The sequence below is a fragment of the Accipiter gentilis genome, chromosome 25, assembly GCF_929443795.1.
Source record: "Accipiter gentilis chromosome 25, bAccGen1.1, whole genome shotgun sequence".
Classification (NCBI taxonomy): domain Eukaryota; kingdom Metazoa; phylum Chordata; class Aves; order Accipitriformes; family Accipitridae; genus Astur; species Astur gentilis.
The window spans coordinates 867,049-890,187 of record NC_064904.1 but is presented as its reverse complement, the minus strand read 5'-3'; positions in this window follow the sequence as shown (position 1 = coordinate 890,187).

Below are 23,139 nucleotides of genomic sequence, written 5' to 3'. Positions count from 1 at the left end.
AAAAAGGACACTCTTTTTCTGTTTGCCTTAAATCTGCTACCATGTCTCTTATAAACAAGCGAAAATATACATCAGCCGGATCAGACCATAGCCAGACTTTACTTAATGGCAGTCAGCAAATGCTTTAATTTTGTTTTCAGTGCAATGACTTCAGCCCAGCCAGACATCAGCACTACAGGAATTTAAGACAGTATGTATGTTAGTCTATGGCCACTATTTCATAAACTCTGAAGAGATTCACAGCCAATTGGTAAGAAAAATTTATGTCTGCAGCAACAGGAGCACTAAAGTTTGAGCAGCATGTAAATCAATAGCTGCTTGAGAAGAGCATGGCAACACAGAAATCCCTGTCATTCTACTGTTACTGGGTTTTGGGTCTTGGGGGTTTTCTAAGGTGACAAGATTCAACTAATCTCAAAGGAGCCAGCATGCTAATTTTCCTCTCTAGCGCCTTATCTCCTGGAATAAATCAACTACTAAAATGCATGACTGATTAAACTGCATTGCTATCACTGGACCTATATCAGAAACAAATTTGATTCAGGGGATGTATTATTCGTTTAAATACTGGGGTATGACATTTTTAACCATGCAGCTGTCTCTTAGAAATATTTACAGGGAAGCCATCTGGGAAAGGAAAGAGTATAGTTTTTCCCAGTCATTGTAAGTATATGGCATCCATGTATGGCATGCAATATGAAATCAATGTGAAGAAATCCAACTCATCGTTCATAAAGACATGGCAGTTCCTCTGCATGCATGAAATGTGAATCTCTTCTCTAACGGTAGTTCAAGTACTGAGGTAATCTGTTTTTCATTTTCAGCACAGACACATTTATTAGCGGTGTTAATAAGACAGCCTTTGTCAGAACATATTGTCTGTTGTCAAAATCTAAGGATTAACATTGTATTGCATGTCTGAATAGAATTACTTTCCCATAAGATTTGCTATACCAAGTTAGTTACATGGTCCAGTAGGTCTGGTGCCCTACCAGATGGCAATAAATAAATGGCAAATACATAAAATTGAGAGAAAAGTTTAATTCTAGGACACGATCTCACTCTAACATGCATTATGTACCTTCATAACTGTTGCAGTACAGCACATGGAAGGAAACATTTCCTTCTGACCTCTGCAGGCAATTAGTTTATGCCCTGAAACCTGGCATTTGATTACCCTTATCTGCCAGGCATAGCTGCAAACGCCATTATTGGAGATTTTTCCAGGATTACAATGGCTTTATCACATCTCCGATTATGATAAGGAAGAGTAAAGCATTCAGAAACCTCCTTAGTAATCCAGATGAATTAGATTTCAGTAATAAGAGCTTGATAAAAGAGCATGTTCTCCTACCCCCAATCACTCATAAATATGTACACTCTAATAACTAATTATCTTAGATTTTCAGGAGATTATTTTTCTGGGAATCTGTCAACAGCGATTTTCTTTTAGATGTGGTCCTAGCTTCTGACATACAGTCAGTTCATGGTTTCCAGACATTTGGTAAATGCCCGGAGGAAGGTCTTTTTATGTGATGTGTGTCCCCTCAGTCTGAACTAATTAACTGCTACAAACGTGGAAAATATCCATTTTGCCATGGTGTTGAAGTTTTCGAATCTTTCCATTTGGAAGATCAGAAACAATCCAATCAAACTGCTTGCCACCTGGCTCCTCCACATTACTTTTTGTAGTGGAATTAAATAAAATTATCATTCCTAATTTGAAAATAAAAGTGGAAAATAATTATTCAACAGTGACCTAGATGGCCCTTTAATTAGTGCTCTGTGTTGTTCGCCCAAAACACAACTAGTTTGATTTTTGTGGTGGGTTTCTGCTCCTAAAAGTGGCAAGTGCTGTGGGCTCTCCTGGAGAGGCCTTGAGGGAGGGGGAAGCAAGGAGGCTTGGGGTTTTTTACCCCACATCATCCCCTACTGTTGCTTTTAGGGACGGTACTGATTCACTTAAAAGGCACTTTCCTGTGGTCCCTAGCCAGGAGGAGAGCAGGGCAGTTCCCAGGGCTTTTCAGCAGACCTGGAGGGGCAGGAGTGGGAAAATGGAAAGACTTAGTGTCCCCAGGAGACTCACAGATGACTCTTTAAAAGAAAACTATTGCTCCAATAATTCAAAATAGTGTATGTTTCAGTACCATAAAAATCTCAATGACTAACTGGAGTAGCAATTTTCTAAGGAGCCTTGACGACCGCAAGAGACACTTGCTAATTTAAAACAGACCGTCTCAAGCCATTGTGGTTTCTCCCAGCAAGCCCTATTCTCTTGCAGAACATATGGCCCTGTTTCTCTCAGTTATGTGACAGCTGTCAGCCCCAAATCAGCTTCCAGGTGTGCATAGAAAAAATGAGTCTTTGAGTGTTCTCAGGATTTTTGTTTTGCTTTGCAAGTACCTGTAACTTATTAAAAAATTTGGAACATTCCTGAATGCTTTAATACTGAAACGTACACTCACGAAATCCTTTTCTCCCAAAGGAACTTGTAAACAGAACTTTCAATTTGCATTTCTAGGGGTATTGAATTTTTTCTTTATCTATGAACAAAAGTTTTTAAAATATATATGCAGATGAAGGTAGGGGTCTGAATATGCATCTACTGATTTCTCTACATCTTGCTTTCCTTATCTATTAAATTGGGTTAACAATACTTCTGCATGTCCCAGGAGTGTTGTGAAACCTTACTCAGTAAAGTTTGTATAATATTTTGAGATCCTTGATGGAGGATGCAAAAACACCTCACTTGTTATATATGAATGGTAATTCACTCACAGACTCAACAGTGTTTGGTAAGGGAGTAACTCAAGAATATCAAATGCTGCAGGCTCAAATGAAAGCGAGCTCATCAAAATAAACCATTTACCAGAGGCTTCCAAGCACCCTGCTTCCTACAGATGAGATGAAGAGTTCATCCCCTTCTCTGCTTGACAACAGAGAATAAGCCATAACATTGCACATCACAAACAGTGGTTGTAGCATTCTTCTCTGTTGGAGAGCTTCACTTTATTGTACAGCCCCATTAACTGATGAATTGAGGTCAGAATGGTTCATGTTATCACTGTGAGTATAGAAAAGAACTTGACCCAAACGTGGAAACCAAACAGATTTTAATCACAAAAAAGGGCTCAGGGATAGTGATACCTGTGAGTATTGCCTTATAAGAGTGTTTTTTCCCCTCATTTCCTATTCTAATCAAAGGAAAAAGCTTATGGAGAAAAAACTCAACAACTTAAATTTGGTGGAAGGATCCACTTGTATTTCTGTCTGATCTACAGAAGGAAAGATTTCTGCATCCTCAGTTCTGTGAAAAGCAATCAACCTGAACTCTTCTCTAATTTTAGGGTTTTATACCAACACAGTTACCTGAGCCCCTTCTGCAGACAACGTAGCTCCTCGGAGCAGCAAAGTCTCTAGCAGATTCATGAATCCCCAATACTCCTCAATTTCTGGAATAAAAAGGTTTCATAAGATAGGACCTTTCAGGTTTGTCAAATCTATTCCACTTCTCTGTACCTACAGACCAGAAACATACACTGCACAATTTGCCATTTGAACAAAAGAAGTCTGATAATGAAATTTCTAACACTCACTTCAGCTGGACTAGAACTAGTTCAATCACATCCTACCTTGCAACAGGCCAGCTATTTCATGTCTTAACCCAAGGACGCCTAAAAGAGCAGCTGCAGCTGCTTAATTAGAAAAGAAGTGGGAAAAGAATTTTAAACCAGCCCAAGACATAGAAATTTTGGAGTTCATTTTTCTTTTATCCAGAACCAGTTAGTCCCACTCCAGGACAGCCCTGTACTTCCAGCCAGGTTCTGCAGTTTGTATCGCTCTGCATCCTGTAGCTACCCAAGAGAGAAAATACCACTATACGGCTTAAATAAGGGTGCTCCCTTATTTAACCAAACCAAACTCCTTTGGAATCTGTGGCAACCTTTTAAATAGCTTTGAATCAGGAGTTTAGCTTTTAACTAATTTGCTAAGCATATGGAGCTTTAGAAGCCAAACTGACAGATGAGAAGTGCAACTTATTTCCTAAGCACCTTCTACTCCCATTGATTTACCAGACCAAGCTGAATGAATGCTTTTAGCTTGATTCTTACCCAAATTGCAAGTTTTTGCCAGAAAGTTGGCATAAAGGACTTGTAAACAAAAGAAAGTAATCTTGAAAACTGAGGAGAAAGATAGCATTTGCCTTCCCTTCTAGCTTTACTTTAGAGCCTGTTATTTACTTTTTACAATTCATGAGCAAGCAACTTATTTCTTTCTAGTCCTTTCTTTAAAGGAGATTAATTTAATTATTCCCATTGTTAATGAAAAGGTTTTCTTCTAATTAAAAGAAATTATAAGGCATTCACCAGTGGCATTATTCTAGTCAATAAACTAATTATGGTTGTAGCAAATGAAGGAAAAGACATCAACTGATCTTAGGGCCATGATTTAGAAAACTTTAAGGATGTGATTTTCACATTCCTTGAAAAAGCAAAGGAGATCTTACATGCACTTTTAGTTACTGTTTAGAATGTACAGAAAAAATACTAGTCCTTTGAAATTAGCATAGTTCCTCTGGAAATTTCTAGCTGCACTATCTACATTCACTTGGTGTGTCCCTGTAATGTCATGTTGGTTGGAGCAGGAGGAGAGGAGCATTGAATCTCCCTTTTTTATTGCACTGTTGCCCTCTAAAATTCCATTGCAGTTGAATCAAAAGCATTCCAAATAATGAAAGTGGTATTTTTTGCTTTCATAATAATATCAAAAAATAAATTTCAAGTGCTATGAAGACTGCCATGATTTGTCCCTTAAAAATACTACTATCATCATCATCATTACAGTGAGGAAACATGTTTTTCACAACTTGGCAAAGGGGTCAGAAAGTTGCATTAATTTTACTTTGCAAATAAAAATTCTGAGAACTAGCATGGTGTGGTGTTTCACTGGAAACCAAATATAAAGTCACTAGCCAAATCAGGCTTGAATTCCCAGGCAGGGACTTTACCTACTACTTACTTGTTTTCTTGCTTTTTGTCCATCTTCATATTTTTTTTTACACAAGCTGAATGCATGAGAACAGCTAGACATTACATTAAAACTTGTGATTTCCCTCAACAGAGATGCATCAGTTGCCCAGGCATAGACTCATAGCCTACTGCAATGTACAGCAGAACCGGCTAATTGATGAGTTGTACAAATGTGAGCTTTTTTGTGCTTTTTTCTTTTTTGATATTCCAGTACAAATGCTGGCATAGTCCATGATTACTTCTCATTCGTGGTAGTACTTCCTACTTGAAGTCATTGTGGTAGGGTTACAAGTGCTGATGTGATCATATCCTCAACCTTCAGAAATGTTTTTAAAGCAGGATGTGATGAAATAAGAAAGGGAAAAATATTTAGTTTGGATTTGAAGATTGGTAACACAAAATTATTCCTCATAATACAAAGTATTCCTGCCATGCCACTAATACTTCTGCCTCCCTTTTTGATAGCTTGCCTCCCTCATGTGCTCATGAAAATCTTCCAAAAGCAAGCTGCATTGGAAGGTGTTTCAAAGTCATTTATACAATCAAACTGGGTCAGATAACAGTAATAATACATGAAATCATCATTAACACTCAATATCTATTTGGTAATTATGCATCAAAGCATCAATTTCACATTTAATGTTGGGGTTTTCTGCTAAAGTTTTAGCATTCTATTTTGAATCAACTAGATAGTAAAGAGAACAAGGTGCTAAGGTTGCTAAAAGTTCAGGAAATTTGCTGGGTAACAAGCATTTCTGAAAATCTTTTGGGATATGTAGCATACTCTTTGACCCACTAACTGACTTTTTGTACTGTCCTGGGTTCAGCTGGGATAGAGTTAATTTTTACAGGAACCTGGGAGGTGGGGGCATAGCCGGGGCAGCTGACCTGAACTAGCCAAGGAGCTATTCCATACCATGTGACATCCTGCCCAGTATATAAATGGGGAGCGGGCCGGGGGGTGGTCTCTGTTTTTTTCGGTGGGGGAAGTGGCGGAGCGTCGGGTCCCGGGTGGTGAGCAGTTGCACTGTGCATCACTCTTTTTTGTATACCTTTTTTCATTAGTGCCGTTGTTGTTGTTGTAATCTCTTTTGTGTTTGTCCCAGTAAACTGCCTTTATCTCAACCCTCGAGGTTCCAGTTTCTTTTCCTTTTCTCTCCTCCGTCTCCTCCCCATCCCACCGGAGGGGGGCGGAGGAGTGAGCGAGCGGCTGCGTGGTCCTTTGGTACCGGCCGGGCTGAAACCACGACAGTCCTTTTTGGCGCCCAACGTGGGGCAGAAGGGTTGAGATAACGACAGATCTGGCCAGAGCGTGTTGAAACAAATTTGCCAAACGCATTTCTTAGATATATAGATGTTAGTCACAATGTTGTTTCATTTGTTTACATGGTGGCGTTTTGTAAGCTCTTATATGCTCTATGTATTGCCTGTAGTTGCGTATCTCATCTCTGGGAGAGTGATTGGGATTATCATTTTGCTGTACTGGGCAATGTCGACTTATGAAATGATTACATCACTGGTCATGAGGTTAAGCTGGTATCTGTATGAGGCAGTGATATCATTTCCATACTTTGGGCGCCTTCTGTCGGATTTTATTGGTAATTACACCCAATCCATGGGGAAATTAGGGGGGGATACCTCCCCCCGTCCGTTCACCTCCCTCTTCTCCTTCCGACTAATTACAACAGCTTTTGAGAATTTTGAATATCCTTGGGATGCGCAAGCCAGTGTGCTGTTAGTGCTATGCCTCCTGAATATGTTTCAGGTCTTGTTTAGGGCTACAAAAACGCTCTTTAAGAGTACCACTCAGAGATCTCCCCCAAAGCTGGAGACTCATGGGTGGCACGGCATGTGGGAGCATATGGGCAAGTATCTAGAGAACTTCTCACCGCCAGTGACTTGGAAGTTCACTCCCGAACAACTACAGAACCCTTATGAAGTGACAGAATATTTGAAAGAAAAATGCTGTGGCTATTCCAAAGACATACAACTCGCTGCACTGTGCTGGGCTCTGGCCAATATCTACCAAACACTGCTTGATATTATGCAGCACCCTCGGGGGGAAAAGGGGGAAAAGATGGAAAACAGGACAACATGTACCGTGGCTACCCAAACCCTGACAACAGACACCGTGGCTGCCCCTACCCCGACAACAAGCACCGTGGCTGCCCCTACCACGACAACAGGTACCATGACTACCCCTACCCCGGTGACAGACACTGCAGCTGAACCAGAGAACCAGCCTGTGCCAGTATCAGTCGCCCCTGTACAGAAAAAGAAACACACAAAGAAATCAGTTCGCTTAGCGAGAGATGAAGATGAACCAGGGTCATCGCGAGAACAGGAGGTAGAGGCAGAACCTGAAATAATTACCCGATCTCTATCCATGAGTGAGTTGCGTGACATGCGAAAAGATTTTAGCCGCCACCCAGGTGAGCACATTGTTACCTGGCTGCTCCGATGCTGGGATAGCGGGGCTAGTAGTGTGGAATTAGAGGGTAAGGAAGCCAAGCAGCTGGGATCTCTGTCTAGGGAAGGGGGCATCGACAAGGCGATTGGGAGAAAAACACAAGTCCTCAGCCTCTGGAGGCGACTTTTGTTAGGTGTAAAGGAAAGATACCCCTTCAGGGATGAAGTTACATGTCACCAAGGCAAGTGGACCACCATGGAGAGAGGTATTCAGTACCTGAGAGAATTAGCCGTGCTGGAGGTGATTTACAATGATCCAGAAAATGCGCAGTCACCCACAGATCCAGATGAAGTCCAATGCACACAACCCATGTGGCGGAAGTTTCTACGAAGTGCACCACCAACCTATGCCAACTCATTGGCAGTAATGTCCTGGAGAGAAGGCTATGGACAAACGGTGGATGAATTGGCTGTCCAACTCCGGCAATACGAAGGGAGTCTCTCTTCCTCCCTACGGGCCTGTGTCTCAGCTGTGGAGGAGTTGTCCCGAGAGTTCCAGCAATTCAAAGTGGATCTGTCCTCCTCCTCACCTGTACAGGCCCGCATCGCAGTTATTGGGAGTAAGCGTTCCTCTGCCCAAGAGAGAGGAGAGAGAAAGTACACTCGACGGGCTAACCTGTGGTTTTACCTGCGTGACCATGGAGAGGACATGAGGAAGTGGGATGGAAAACCCACTTCAGTCTTGGATGCACGGGTACAGGAGTTGCGAGAAAAAGCAACCAGAAAAGAGAATTCTTGGAAAACTGCTGCTCCAGTTTCCCGTGAGCAGTCCCCCAGACGCAGTAGATGGGCTGATCTCATTTCCGATCCCCTTGAAGGGACTTCCGATTTACGTGTGCAGAAAGTGAGTAACGGATGTTCTAACCAGGATTAGAGGGGCCCTGCCTCCAGCCAGGTGGAGGAGAGGGACAACCGAGTCTACTGGACAGTGTGGATTCGATGGCCTGGCACATCAGACCCACAGGAATATAAGGCTCTAGTGGACACTGGTGCACAATGTACCCTAATGCCATCTAGTTATAAAGGGGCAGAACCCATCTGTATCTCTGGTGTGACAGGGGGATCCCAAGAGCTAACCGTATTGGAAGCTGAAATGAGTCTAACCGGGAATGAGTGGCATAAACACCCCATTGCGACTGGCCCAGAGGCCCCGTGCATCCTTGGTATAGATTATCTCAGGAGGGGGTATTTCAAGGACCCAAAAGGGTACCGTTGGGCCTTTGGTATAGCTGCATTGGAGACGGAGGAGATTGAACAGCTGTCTACCCTGCCGGGTCTCTCCCAAGACCCTTCGGTTGTGGGGTTGCTGAAGGTTGAAGAACAACAGGTGCCAATTGCTACCACGACGGTGCACCGGCGACAATATCGCACCAACCGAGACTCCCTGATCCCAATCCATAAGCTGATTTGCCAACTGGAGAGCCAAGGAGTGATCAGCAAGACTCACTCACCCTTTAATAGTCCCATATGGCCCGTGCAGAAATCCAATGGGGAATGGCGACTAACAGTAGATTATCGTGGGCTGAATGAAGTCACGCCACCGCTAAGCGCTGCTGTGCCAGATATGTTAGAGCTTCAATATGAACTGGAATCAAAGGCAGCTAAGTGGTATGCCACAATTGACATTGCTAATGCATTTTTCTCCATTCCCTTGGCAGCGGAGTGCAGGCCTCAGTTTGCTTTCACTTGGAGGGGCGTCCAGTACACCTGGAATCGACTGCCCCAGGGGTGGAAACACAGCCCCACCATTTGTCATGGACTGATTCAGGCTGCACTAGAAAAAGGTGAAGCTCCAGAGCACCTGCAATATATTGATGACATCATCGTATGGGGCAACACGGCAGAAGAAGTTTTTGAGAAAGGGAAGAAAATAATCCAAATCCTTTTGAAGGCTGGTTTTGCCATAAAAGAAAGTAAGGTCAAGGGACCTGCGCAGGAGATCCAGTTCTTAGGAGTAAAATGGCAAGATGGGCGTCGTCAGATCCCTGTGGACGTCATCAACAAAATAGCAGCTATGTCCTCACCGACTAATAAAAAGGAAACACAGGCTTTCTTAGGTGTTGTGGGTTTTTGGAGAATGCATATTCCAAATTACAGTCAAATTGTAAGCCCTCTCTACCAAGTTACTCGGAAGAAGAACGATTTTAAATGGGGGCCTGAGCAACGACAAGCCTTTGAACAGATTAAGCAGGAGATTGTTCACGCAGTAGCTCTTGGGCCAGTCCGGACAGGACAAGATATTAAAAATATGCTCTACACTGCAGCTGGGGAGAATGGCCCTACCTGGAGCCTTTGGCAGAAAGCACCTGGGGAGACCCGTGGCCGACCTCTGGGGTTTTGGAGTCGGGGATATCGAGGATCCGAGGCTCGCTATACTCCAACTGAAAAAGAGATCTTGGCAGCATATGAAGGAGTTCGAGCCGCCTCAGAAGTGGTTGGTACTGAAACACAGCTCTTCTTAGCACCTCGACTGCCAGTGCTGGGCTGGATGTTCAAAGGGAAAGTTTCCTCTACGCATCACGCGACTGACGCCACGTGGAGTAAGTGGATCGCACTGATCACACAGCGAGCTCGCATAGGAAACCCCGGTCGCCCAGGAATGTTAGAAGTGATTACGGACTGGCCAGAAGGCAAAGATTTTGGAATGTCGCCAGAGAAAGAGGTGACACGGGCCGAAGAAGCCCCGCTGTATAATAAACTGCCAGAAAATGAGAGGCAATATGCCCTGTTCACTGATGGGTCCTGTCGCATTGTGGGAAAACATCGAAGGTGGAAGGCTGCTGTATGGAGTCCTACACGACTAGTCGCAGAAACTGCTGAAGGAGAAGGTGAATCGAGTCAGTTTGCATAGGTGAAAGCCATCCAGCTAGCGTTAGACATTGCTGAAAGAGAAAAGTGGCCAGTGCTCTATCTCTATACTGACTCGTGGATGGTGGCAAATGCCCTATGGGGGTGGCTACAGCAATGGAAGAAGGGCAACTGGCAGCGCAGAGGTAAACCCATCTGGGCTGCCGCACTGTGGCAAGATATCGCTGTTCGGATAGAGAAGCTAGTGGTAAAAGTACGTCACGTAGATGCTCATGTACCCAAGAGTCGAGCCACTGAAGAACATCAAAACAACCACCAGGCAGATCAGGCCGCCAAGATTGAAGTGTCTCAGGTGGACCTGGACTGGCAACGTAGAGGTGAGCTATTTATGGCTCAGTGGGCCCACGATACCTCAGGCCATCAGGGAAGAGATGCAACATATAGATGGGCTCGAGATCGAGGGGTGGACTTGACCATGGACACTATCTCACAGGTCATCCATGAATGTGAAACATGTGCTGCAATTAAGCAAGCCAAGCGGCAAAAACCCCTGTCGCATGGAGGACGATGGCTGAAATATAAACAGTGGGAGGCCTGGCAGATTGACTATATCACACTCCCACGAACACGCCAAGGCAAGTGCCATGTGCTTACAATGGTGGAAGCAACCACTGGGTGGCTGGAAACATACCCTGTGTCCCATGCCACTGCCCAGAACACTATCCTGGGCCTTGAAGAGAAAATTTTATGGCAACACGGCACCCCAGAAAGAATCGAGTCGGACAACGGGACTCACTTCCGAAACAACCTCGTAGACACCTGGGCCAAAGAACATGGCATTGAGTGGGTGTATCACATCCCTTATCACGCACCAGCCTCCGGAAAAATTGAACGGTACAATGGACTGCTGAAAACTACATTGAGAGCGATGGGGGGTGGAACTTTCAAGCATTGGGATACACATTTAACAAAAGCCACCTGGTTAGTTAATACTAGAGGATCCGCCAATCGGGCTGGCCCCGCCCAACCAAGAGATCCACATACTGTAGAAGGGGATAAAGTCCCTGTAGTGCGCATGAGGAGTATGTTAGGAAAGACAGTCTGGGTTAGTCCTCCCTCAAGCAGAAGCAAACCCATTCAAGGGGTTGTTTTTGCTCAAGGACCTGGGTACACCTGGTGGGTGATGCAGAAGGATGGGGAGGTTCAATGTGTACCTCAGGGAGATTTGATTTTGGGAGAGAATAGCCAGTGAATTGGGCTGTATGATATTTAACTGCTAAATAACCTGCCAATGCATGTCATTGTATCTATAGTGTCTATATGCCATATCAAGGGTATTATTGTGAGAATTATCCAAATGACTACAGGATGGACTTTTGAAACTGAGCCAAGTACAACAGCGATAGAACTTGAACTGGCACCCACCAATTTCCTCAAGATCAACATCTTCGACCTGCAGACCAGGGGCATGAGTTGCACCAAATGTACTAGCCACAAGTTCCAGAGGCAGCGTACAACAACCCAACATCTCACACCATCTCTCTCTTATCCTGAAGAACTGTTACAACAGATAGAGCCCCAAAATTGATGGACACATTAGAGGGATAGCCCATAGGCTAAAGGAACACCGTGTGTGTGTGTGCGAGGTCAGGGGGTGGAGTCCATATACTTATATATAAGACAAGGAAAGTTGTAGTGGTTGATTGGAAAAAAAATAAAAAAAAGTAAGATCTGGGCATGATGTAGATGGTATAGAATAAGGGGTGGATAATGTCCTGGGTTCAGCTGGGATAGAGTTAATTTTTACAGGAACCTGGGAGGTGGGGGCATAGCCGGGGCAGCTGACCTGAACTAGCCAAGGAGCTATTCCATACCATGTGACATCCTGCCCAGTATATAAATGGGGAGCGGGCCGGGGGGTGGTCTCTGTTTTTTTCGGTGGGGGAAGTGGCGGAGCGTCGGGTCCCGGGTGGTGAGCAGTTGCACTGTGCATCACTCTTTTTTGTATACCTTTTTTCATTAGTGCCGTTGTTGTTGTTGTAATCTCTTTTGTGTTTGTCCCAGTAAACTGCCTTTATCTCAACCCTCGAGGTTCCAGTTTCTTTTCCTTTTCTCTCCTCCGTCTCCTCCCCATCCCACCGGAGGGGGGCGGAGGAGTGAGCGAGCGGCTGCGTGGTCCTTTGGTACCGGCCGGGCTGAAACCATATGTAGCATACTCTTTGACCCACTAACTGACTTTTTGTACCAACATAAAGTTTTGGCTTGGAGAGGAAACTAGAACTGTTGCTAGCTGAAGAGGAAGATGCTGCTATTACTCTATTAAAAATGCAAAACAGACGCCAATTTTTTACTGTACCAGGCATCTCTTCCATTTTCTGGGTTGCATACAGGACTAGTTTGGATGACAGGCTGGAGAAAAATAAATTGAGATCTAATTTACTTTCACCATTATGAAGTAAAATTGCAGTGAGGATCAGACTCCACAGTTTTCACATGAGAAAAGAACACATTAAGACAAGCTGAAGTTTTTGGCTTCACTGGGCCTTCTTCAGAGCCACAGTGGTATGCCATCAGCAGATCCAGCAAAGACCAGAGCTGTGTGCTTACAGCATGTCCTGTGGCTGCTCCTCAGTGCTGAGGGAAGACGTCACACAGCAACATTCATGTTTCCCTGGATGCTCCAGAAAATGGGGAGGAACAGAACTTGACTTTTTTCCTCAGCCCATTTTCCTCCTCAGTTTCCCATTACATTTGTCTTTCCTGCTCTATGGATTAATCCTTTTAAACATTTCTCCTATGCCCATTAAACTTGCAGCAGCATCCCAGTGACTTTTATGAAGCTGTTCACTGTTGCTTGCAGGGTTATTTTCCCTTAAGTGGACCAGTGTCTGCAATCTCATCCTGGATTACTGGCCTTATTTACGAGGCAATGGCAGACAACTTGGTCTTTGATATCAAGCAACCCCCTTGGAACGCTGTCAGTGAATGTCTTTCTCCATATTTATTGGTGTTCCTCTTTTCCTCCTACCTTCAAGTCACAGCTCAATTCTAACCCTTTCTGTACCTCATGTCTCATCTGATCATGTTTTTCTATTCCTTCCCACTGTTTGCTCACTTATTGTTAATCCTTAGTCTCTTCTTACTCAAAATCTCTCGTGTCTCACTTTTTATACAGTCTCCCTGACCCTTTGACAAAAGCCTCTCAGCTCTGTCCTCAGGAGTTGCAACCTTAAATCCTGTCTAATCGAGTTCCCACTGACACACCTCTGTCCTGACACAGTCGCCAGTTCTCTCCCTGTTGTGTCTCGATTTTCTCTCTCTTGACTTCAGTAGTGGGGGAAGTGCAGGGACCTCACACTGCAGAGAGAGAAGATTAGCTGGGATTTACATGTCTAAGTTCAGACATGCTTCTCAAAATACCCAGCCAGTTGGGACTTAGCTTTGGAAGAACACAAATTCTTTGGGTGCCTCTGAATTAAACTGCAGGGCTTCCCAAGAATTGCAAGTTTTATGCCACTCAGCCAAGTGGATTTTGTCACTAACTCCCAGGTAAACTTTGGGAGGATTCACATATGGGATTTTTCCTTTGCCTTTCCTGCTCAAGCAGCCTTGATCTAGTTGACTTTCCAAGGGGCAGCTGACCATATCACAAATTCCAGTTTGTAATTCTTATTTTAAATAGAGAAATCCTGGTTTCTCCTTTTTTTTTTTTCTTTTTTTTTTTTTAATAGTACCAGCAGGTGGAAGAAATTTAATTTTGTCCTCCACCTCAAAGAATAAAAAGCTACATCTCCCAACTCTCAGAGTGCCCTAACAGAGTTTATTGTGTAATCTGTGATGAAGAGACATGCATTCTTGTCATCACCAGTCAATCTGCTACATAATTTAGGAAAGGATTCAAACATTCTCCAAATAAAGCCTGAAAAAGCAAAGATGGAGGTTGCTTGAATACTAGTCTTTTTTTGCAGTGCAGCTCCACACACACTTGGAGCATCCAGCAGAGCAGGGCAGCCCCTTGTGTTGCAGAGATGAAAATGAAGTGGTGGAGGACAAGTGAGAAAAACCCCAGAACTATGGCTTGAGTTCCACTTGTACAATGCCAGGCTGTCTTTAAGATCTTTTATTGACCAGCTCCCTGCCCATCTTTGTATATGAGATTTCCTGTAGGCATCAGAGTGAACATGAAACTGAAAGAAGGGTAACAGCAAAGCCTCCGCTGACTGCTTGAACTGCTTTGTGAAAGAGTAGGTGGGCAAATGGAAGCACAGAGAGTATTTGTGATTAAAAAACCAGTCAATTAAGCCAGTCTTACAGAGCAATGCAAACTAGTAAGAGCTAAGACTGGGGTGAAAGGACAAAAGTGAGATAGGGTTCAAAAGTTAGGACAAGAAGCTTAAAATCACGCTGGAGTATGGCCAGTCAGTGAAGGGTGTGAAGAAATGACACGATCTGAAAGGCAGCACAGCCAAAATATCCTGGCTGCTCAGGAGCATTATTATTTGTATCACACTCCCACCCAGAGGCTCCATGTAAGTATCAGGGCCCCTTGTGCTACATATTGCAAAAACACAGCAAATGACAGTCCAAGCCAAAATCCCAGGAAAAAGCAGAGAAAAAGCACTGGCACTGCAGCGTGTAGGAGGCAGAGCTCTGGATGAGTGGGGAGCAAAGTGAAGAGGTTTCATGCCAGAATGACTCTGGGTTTGCTCCAAAGGATCATGAACCTCTCAATGAACTTGCAGCCCAGTGAGTTCCATGTAGTTCCAGGTGCTGTAATGAATGTTTCACAGAGAGATAATTAACCCCCCTCACCCCAAAGCTCCACAGTGCTGATGCTTTCCAGCACAATCTGTCCATGACACCATGGTAGAGTGCAGAGCCAGCTTTATTATTTCAGTTTGTTCTGTTCCTTTTTACTGCTACTGCTCTCTGAGGTTAATTGTATTCCCTGTGCTGATGCACAGTGGTATCTATACATAGACCTCACTGTATGGATTCTTTCTTTTCTTTTTCTTTTTTCCCCCTTTTTAATCAATAAGGAGTTCAAACACTATGCAGCTTTCTCAATAAAATGCCAGGAGTCATCCAGTGAAGAGGGAGAGGGCAAGAGTAAAGGACCAAACCCATGACCCTCTCTGACTCAGCCCACTCTTCTCTTGGTTTAGAAGAGTATTCAAAGCAGATGAAAGAAAAGACACAGAATCTCCCAAACGCAAACCTTTTTCTCGTGAAAGGTGGGAAGTGGTAAATGGTAGCATGTACCATTTCCCCGGTTCCTATATCTCAGTCTGCTTCCATACTGAAGTCCAAGATCCAGCTAAGTAGTTAGGCCATTCATTCATTTATTCTGACTCCTAAGTTCATGTTCACTTCAGAGCTATTTGAGAGATGAGATCAGTGGGAGCCCCATCAGGGATTTGGAGATACGTCCTTTTTGGGATGGGCTTCAGCCACTTCAGCTCCATACCAGCAGTAGTACACAGACCTGATCTTTTTCTGCCTCAACTAATCCTGCAGCCAGAAGTATATGGAGAAGCAGAAGGAACAAGAGGGGTCCCTTGTAAATGTGGTCCTGTTACATTAGCTAAGTGAAATCCCAGCTCTGGGTTTAAGGTGGAGGCTTAGGTTCATCGAATGCTAATGTAACTCTTCTGCTGGTTCAGCTATCTTCTTGCATTGGTCTCATGAATGTATAAATGACCACAGTATTCAAGATGAAAGAGAACCAATGGTGCCTCTCAAGATTAAGGGCCATCAGAGGGATTGAGTCACAAAGTCACCATGCCCACAGCAGCCCACAACCAGCTGAGGGGAGGACAGAAGTATGTCTTTTACCATCTTGAAGAACGAGACAAGCTCTGTCTTGAACGGCAGTCTGTCCATGTGGCTGCTCACAGCACTTGAGCTGCACGGTGCCCCTGTGCCTCAGACATGGCATCCTGCAAATATGCAGGTCCGGCAGGTGGTTTGCAGTCAATCTCTTACTTTCTGTGGATCAGCTTCTCAGGGGTCCACAAGCAGGCACAAAGACAACTAAGTTCGTATGCCAGCGTGCAATGCTACTAGAAAGTAAAAAAATGTAAAGATTAAGGCAGATCCACTTCAGCACAGTGACTACTGCAGTACTTGTACTTGGCCAGTTAGGTTGGGAAAAATTATCTTTCTCCTATTAGCTGCATTGTGAGAAATTTATCCCAGTCTCTAATAAAACTATCATTAGGGTCTGATGGAGGCTAAATGGACTGTCAGATCATTCTACTCTGATGACTGTTACAGCATGTTTCCAAGATAACCATTTAACACTGCTCACCATTAGCAAGTATCTTTGAATTATATTTAATTTCATTTTGTGAGGGAAAAGATTATTGTAATTTAACAGAGATCCATAATATTTTCATGATGGTAAGCAAGGAAGAGGTAAATCAGATCATTCACTTCATACTGAAATCAACCCATGCTAAAAGTAAACAACCACCTTTGCTCTCTTTTAGATGATCAAGCTCCCATGTTTTGGAACAGTTAATACTGAACTTGAACAAATCTCTCCTTGTTTAAAAGATTAGATTTGAGGAACAGACCAAGATAGATGGTTTCTTTCTCTGTAAGCTATTGATTAATGGATTGTACTAAATGGTGTGACATGCCCTTTAAATGGAATTTACAAGTAATATATTGCATGGCAACTGCATTATTAATGATTTTGATACCTGGTATTTCTGTCTTCCTACTCTGAGCTCTTCTTATTTATCCTGGTGAAGGTAGAGGGAAAAAGCTGGAACCCCCCAGCTTGCTGGGCTTTGTTCTTGCAATCATATATATTCCTAGGCTTATTCTCATTATTCACATAACATCTAGCCTGACAATTTTCCTTACTATATGCCAGCACAAGAAGGCCAAAAAAACCAGCACCCACCTTCCTTTGCAAGAGAATCGCCAAAGCCTTTAGATAAATATAACTATCTAAGAATTGAAGGTGGCTGAAGAGCTCATTCCCTTCATTATTATTAGATGTTTACAGTCCCACATAAAAGCAAGCAGAGAAAATCAAATTTTGTTTTGGTTTGGTTTTTTATTTAAAAATTTCTCTGCTTATTTTTCCTGCACTTTGAGAGGCAGCTTGCACTGCAAATGTACTAGTGTGCTTACCAAGAGGTAGACTTACGCATGGAAATGGAAATGAAGGGCAAAGAGAAATTAAAAGGCAATTTAACAAGAAGGCAAACTGAAACAACAGTATTGTTCCATTCATATTATTCAGTCTTTCAAGAAGGAGAGAATTGTGAAGTCCCGGAAACAAAGGGATGATCCACAGAAAATAAAGACATTGAAGAAAAATTATGTTTAGTCTTCACCAGCAAAGTCATCACGGAGATATTTATTTCAGACCCTTTCCTCTCATAACAGTCAAAGAAAGATGCTGTTAGGAGCTGAGATATTAGAAGAGAAAATATACTATCAAACTCATAAATTAAACAACAATGAATCATCAGAATCTGGTGGAACTGCTGAGGAAACTTCTGACCGAAGTTACTGGCAAAAGCATGAGGGGCACAACTTACTCATTAAGATATTTTATTGTTATCAAAACCAAGGATCTGGCTTGCAACTAGTGATAACATCTAGCAGCTTTACTGAATACTGACTGGTATCAGATATTGAAATCTGTCTTTCCTTAAAGAGCTCAGAATGATCCTAGGAACAACAGATTAGAGCTGCCACCTGTTCAAAGCATCCTAACATCAGTATATGTATTGAGATGAACAGGATATAAGGACTGGAGCTAACTCAAAGTCAGAAGTCCCACTCTTTGGGAAGCTGTGAACTTGTAAAAATACTTTATCCAATTTCAGAGTGAATGTGAATGTAGCTTCCAGAATGAGAGAATGGGAAGTAAAGTCCATAAGTGATGGCCTGAAATAATCAAAACATTCAGTGTTGCAATTTTCCAGGAGGTCCCAGATTCTCACTGGGGCACAGTCTCAGTTCACCTCTGTTTCTAGGTTCTGACCCTGTCGGACCTAGGGGAACCACATGGGCACAAACTCTGAGAGCTGCACCCAGAGACAGACGCCAGAGTGAGAAAGTGAGACATCTTCGGTGTTCAGCTCTGCAGCAGGGAGCCAGGAAGCCCAGTCCCTTGAGCCACTCTGGGTGGTGATTTTGCCTCAGAATGGAAGATGCATGAAGGTCAGACTCCAGATGGGGAAGCCAGACAATCTACACTTTTTTACTGAAAACAATTCCCCCCCAAAAAAAAATATTTTCAAAAAACATTTCTTTAGATGGAAATAGAAAGCATTATTGAACAACAGATTTTTTTTTTTTTCACCCTTGCCAACCTCCCTGTAATATTTCTCTTGTTTTTCCAACAGAGGAAGGGATAATGAGGAAAGAAATAATTACCACTTGTGACCAGCTAGTGTGAAAGTGTGGGTGTGCTCTCTGCTGCGTATGTCAGTATACAAACTTACATCCTATGTAATAATTATATTGTTCTACCTTTTGCCGTGGTGTGACATACAAAATCTCAGTATGTCAAAAGACCGCTAGAAGAAGAATAAATATTGAAAATGGCTGTAAAATCTTTGAACAATGAAATAAAAATAGATATAATTCAATATTCATCAAAGTAATTTCAGGAACAATTGCTGCATTCCAAGAATAAATATTACCTACAAGCATTTAATTTGTCTACAGAGAATTTTTTAAACTTTTAATGACTGAATAAAACTCACGAGAAATACATCTTTTAAAAATTAATCCAGACAAGCTAGATTTTTCTCAACCAGTTTTTAGTATCCAAGCAGTTCTTGAACAACAGTCCACTGAAGACACTGCAAACAGCTTCATGAACTTCAGTGGGACTCTTCACATATTGCGTAGCACTGCAAGCAAAGAAGGCTTGATAGCTGAGAAGTCGGGCTTTAAGCCTAATTGGCTTCTCAGGTGCTTTCATGCAAAAGTTGAATTTTCTTTAATCCATTTACTGAGTGGAATGTATTGAATTTTCTTAAAGCAGAGTTTATTTTGGCCTTTGATTCTGCATCATTAAGCAGGTTTGGTTTTGTGTTTTACATGGGGTTTATATCACTTTCAACAGCATTGTAAGTGTCCTCGATGTTCTAGTTCAATGTCAAACTGCCTGAGACACCAGCTGTGTGTAGGTGCACAAAACTTCGTCTGTCAGAGACACATACAGCACCACAGTCAAAATGAAGAGTGACTCCCAAAGTGACAGTGTACGTGGGAGTTTAGATAAAAGATTATCATTATGAAAGAAAGTTACTGTTTTTGTAGACTCCATAGGCAGAACTGGGTAAAATAAGAAGTCATCTCATATGTAAGCTCAGCCTATACAGAAACTGATCCAAACTCTTCTTTGATTTTTGAAAAATTGGTTAAAATTTGTCTGCAAGTTATTTTAATTGATCATTTTTAAAAATCTGTTTATTTATCCCCAGACAAAAAAAAAATAAAAATCTTAGGAGTCTTTCAGTCCATTTGGAGACAGTAAGTATTGGAAGTTTTTTTAAAAAATAAACATGATATCATGGAATTTTCACATTGCTAATGAAAATACAACACAAATCATAGTTTCTGATCTACCGATGAAAAGAAACAGGGAAAAAAATTCCTTTTAATAATATTAGGAATGTAAGAGTATCTAAACATGTGAACAACTTTCTAAACATGGGAGTTTTGTAATGTTTTATCTACTTGTCTGCAGTTTTTTACAGTAACTCATTATTTTGAATGGATTTCATTGATTTTTGAATTAAAGATAAATGGTGAAGTTGGAAACCTTCTTTTCTCTCTTTAAACTGAAGTAATAATACTAATTGAGGAACATGTTTATTTTTTCCAAAAGTGTGCTATTTCCATGTTATTCACAAGATTGGTATAACAGAAATTAAACTGACAAAGAAAAATATTGTAAAGAAATAAAGTTAAATTTATGGATGGAATCACTTTCAGAAAGAAGTATAAACACTCAGGTATATTTAGTTACTTTTTCAAAGGCCAGATAACAGAGTGAAGAAATGTATTGCTTTCTTTAATGTACCCAGTCCTACATTCCAGATTATCACTAAGGAGAGTTTAGTATATTTGTGTGTTGAATCCAGAGCTTGCAAATGCCCACAAAGAAAAATAAGAAACAGTTTTCTGTACCCAGAGTTTTCTCATTTGCTTATTAAAACAATGTGAAAAGTCAAATGATTGTCTTCAAGAAGTTACCTGTTCAAAATTATTTTTAATTCTCCTGATTTAGCAGCATTGTGAGATGAACATACATGCAAATAAAACAAAATTAATTTTACTATAGTAACTCCCTATAATCACTTATTTCTATTCACCTATAATCCACTCCTTTGACCCAAATGATCTCTTTCTAAACTGACTTTGTACACAGACTGTAAAGATTTCTTTTTCAAAGAACAATACTTGCAAGATTTTCTGAGTCTCAGCTTATGCAGAAGGCAATAATATAAATTCTACACAAATATATATACAAACCCACACATATACACAATCAATATATGATAAACAGAAGTTTGTGGATACTTGACTGAAGAAATAATGGTGCCTAAAACTCAGATTCCTAGCTTTGGACCAAATATAGCCTTCTGTGGTCAAACTCAATGTCTGTGAAAGCAGAAAGCCCACCATGACCACATCACTGATGAATGTGGCACATGGTAACCACAGGTCTCATTACCTCATAATTTGGTGGTGAAACACATGCAGTGTGTCATACATTCCCACTACTATTCCCACTAAACAGGTAACTATTATATCATAGTAAGGCATGGCCATAGTCAGCACTCCAGTGACAAGGTCTCCTACTCTGTGAAGTGGCCGTGGCAACTGGACTACCTTTCCAATTCTTCCTTTTACCTTGTCATAAAGCATTAGCTTTTCTGTGATACTTTTTCCTTGATAAAAATGTAGACTTCAAAAGGATTTCATTTTGAACAGAAAGGAGCCAGCACATTTTGATATCATGAGAATGTCCCATGTCTTTCAGCATCTCCAGAGGGAAACGTTTCCTCTTTAGAATTAATATATTTTTGTGTACCTTTGAAAGAAAAATACAAAATCGAAACAAAGCACTCAAATCAGCCTGAGACAATCACTTTCTCTTTGATGGGATGTATAAAAACAAATGCATATGTCAAAATAATAAAAAGAATATACATTTTATCCCCTTTGGGAATGGGAGAAAACTGTGAGCTATGATCAATGCATAGCTAGCCAGGATAATGTAGGAACGAGATAACTTTGACAAAGCAATGAGAATTCAGAAAGATGCAAACCTGATAATCCAAATGCGTTGTCAGTGGTATGCAGAGGGGCAGCTCTGACCAGGGCTGGCAATCCCCCACAGCAGGGCTGTACAAGGGCAGTGTTGCTGCTTACTGGCCTCCGCTGACTCCTGCAGAGCTGACACAACCAACTGACCCATCAAAGCCCTCGACACCCACCAATGCCCACCCTTCATGCACAGCCTGGACTGTGAGCTCAGGTATAGGGAGCAGAGGATACTGTAAAGCACCATCTCTGACAATGGGGAAAATCTGCTGCTCTTCCAGCTAGTCTGTCTCAAATGATTAGGTCCCACTTTGGGTTTAAGCAAAGCTGTGGGTGGAGGTGCATCAAACCCTGCATGTTGGCAAGCCATGCTGTACCAAGATCTATGTTTAAGAAATACCCAATTGTATTTAAAAAATAAGCTCAGTCCCAGCTACTTCAAGACCTCAGGCAGAAGATGTTTGGCCTTTCCTCCGCTCCATCGCAATGAACCACTTCACATTGACCACTCAGCCACTGAGCTGCACTGAAAGATAGCCAGCAAGTTACCGCAATATCATCACACTTGACACGACACTAACAGTGAAGCGTCTGCAATACCAACTAACTCTAGGAATGGTGCTCTGCCTGACTTGCTTAGAGCATTGCCAAGCCTTGTCGAAATACCTGCTCTTCCCAGGACAACCAGACACCCCTCGGTGGGGTGAAAATGGCCTCATGGTGCCACAAGGACAGGCTGTCCCCTTCCTTTGACTTTGATAAAAAGGAGTTATCTCCCTTTCCTCGGGAAGCAAAAGGTCAGGGAACATCTGCATTTAAATGGAAAACAGTTAGTAGTGCTAACACCAGGAGCAGCTCATAATTAGGGATTATTAGCCCAGCAACATGGAATGATTGATACAGAGTTAAAGCTAATGACTTTAACGATGATTAGGCCATTTTGTCACCAGTTGTTTACTCTGTCTATAGACACAAAAATCCGTTCACTTTAACCACTGCAGAGCTCTGTATGATGCTTTACAGGGTAGAAAAGAGTGCAAGCTGTGACGTTGTAATACACTCTATGATATAAGGTACACATGTAAGAGAGAGATGTTGAAATCAGTAAGAAAGCCTGGCATTTATTTAGGTAAGCAAGATGCAGCACAACTGAGGATTGTTGTGACTATCTATTTTAGGAATTTCTCCAGCAGACTCGAGTGCCACATCTGGAACCTGTGAATTTTGAGCTGAATTTACTGTTTTCGATGGTTACAAGAACTTTTTTTCTTCCACTCCATTTTTTGCATTTGAAGCAAAGTTCGGAAAATGTTTGGAGGCAAAGATGTGCAAGCAAAAAGACAAAAAGCCTTTCTAGGTGAAAACATCTGAATGTACACAAATGAGGTGGTACAAGACTATCACTTCTGATGGAAATCCACTCTTGTGACCTGATTCAATACAGAACAAGAGCACCCACTTGTACTTTCAAAGGCAACAAGCCTTAATCGACTGCTTGATATAAGCATGTACTCACATGCTT